Source organism: Schistocerca gregaria, unplaced genomic scaffold (genome assembly GCF_023897955.1).
Source record: "Schistocerca gregaria isolate iqSchGreg1 unplaced genomic scaffold, iqSchGreg1.2 ptg000357l, whole genome shotgun sequence".
Lineage (NCBI taxonomy): Eukaryota > Metazoa > Arthropoda > Insecta > Orthoptera > Acrididae > Schistocerca > Schistocerca gregaria.
The window spans coordinates 1,269,078-1,271,098 of NW_026061816.1; positions in this window are offsets into that span (position 1 = coordinate 1,269,078).

The following is a 2,021-nucleotide window of genomic DNA, read 5'->3' on the forward strand; positions in this document are numbered from 1 at the left end:
AGCACGCGACATAGCTTTGCAGACGATAAGTACAACCGTTTCAGAGAGAAGATCGGCCAATGTGACGATCTGGCTTTAAGTCGATTCGATAACAAATGACGAAAATGGACGGGTTCCTCAGGTTTTTACAACGTGTGAACACTTTTCACATTCTCCCGTACAACTCGGCTGCTACTCCTCCTTTCATGCAGAATCTTAAGGTCCTAGCTCATGTCCAAGGCACCAAAGCCAGCTAAAAAGTCAATAATCGATACTTAAAACTTGAATTGTACTACTTCTTACTGGCTATTACATCAACTTAGAAGCTTCATCTGTGTGTCCACTATGGTGCCTTTTATGTCTCCGCATACCGCAGCACGCGACATAGCTTTGCAAACGATAAGTACAACCGTTTCAGAGGGAACAGCGGCCAATGTGACGATCTGGCTTTAAGTCGATTCGATAACAAATGACGAAAACGGACGAATTTGTCAGGTATTTACTACATATGAACACTTTTCACATTCTCCCATGCAACTCGGCTGCTTGTCCTCCTTTCATGCAGAATCTTAAGGTCCTATCTCATGTCCAAATCACCAAAGCCAGCTAAAAAGTCAATAATCGATACCTAAAACTTGAATTGTACTACTTCTTACTGGCTATTACATCAACTTAGAAGCTTCATCTGTGTTCTACTATGGTGCTTTTAGTGTCTCCAAATACCGCAGAACGCGACATAGCTTTGCAGACGATAAATGTAACCGTTTCAGAGATAAGAGCGGTCAATGTGACGATCTTGCTTCAAGTCGATTCGATAACAAATGACGAAAACGGACGGTTTTCTCAGGTTTTTACTACATATGAACACTTTTCACATTGTCCCATACAACTCGGCTGCTAGTCCTCCTTTCATGCAGAATCTTAAGGTCCTAGCTCATGTCCAAGGCACCAAAGCCAGCAAAAAAGTCAATAATCGATACGTAAATCTTGAATTGTACTACTTCTTACTGGCTATTGCATCAACTTAGAAGCTTCATCTGTGTGTCCACTATGGTGCATTTTGTGTCTCCGCATACCGCAGCACGCGACATAGCTTTGCAAACGATAAGTACAACCGTTTCAGAGGGAACAGCGGCCAATGTGACGATCTGGCTTTAAGTCGATTCGATAACAAATGACGAAAACGGACGAATTTCTCAGGTATTTACTACATATGAACACTTTTCACATTCTCCCATGCAACTCGGCTGCTAGTCCTCCTTTCATGCAGAATCTTAAGGTCCTAGCTCATGTCCAAGGCACCAAAGCCAGCTAAAAAGTCAATAACGATACCTAAAACTTGAATTGTACTACTTCTTACTGGCTATTACATCAACTTAGAAGTTTCGTCTGTGTTCTACTATGGTGCTTTTAGTGTCACCGCATACCGCAGCACGCGACAAAGCTTTGCAGACGTTAAGTACAACCGTTTCAGAGAGAAGAGCGGCCAATGTGAAGATCTGGCTTTAAGTTTATTCGATAACAAATGATGAAAACGGACGGATTTCTCAGGTTTTTACTACATATGAACACTTGTCACATACTCCCATGCAACGCCGCTGCTAGTCCTCCTTTCATGCAGAATCTTAATGTCCTAGCTCATTTCCAAGGCACCAAAGATAGCTAAAAAGTCAATAATCCATAACCTAAAACTTGAATTGTACTACTTCTTACTGGCTATTACATCAACTTAGAAGCTTCATCTGTGTGTCCACTATGGTGATTTTAGTGTCTTCGCATACCGCAGCACGCGACATAGCTTTGCAGACGATAAGTATAACCGTTTCAGAGAGAAGAGTGGCCAATGTGACGATCTGGCTATAAGTCGATTCGATAACAAATGACGAAAATGGACGGATATCTCAGGTTTTTACTACATATGAACACTTTTCACATACTCCCGTGAAACTGGGCTGCTAGTCCTCCTTTTATGCAGAATCTTAAAGTCCTAGCTCATGTCCAAGGCACCAAAGCCAGCAAAAAAGTCAATAATCGATACGTAA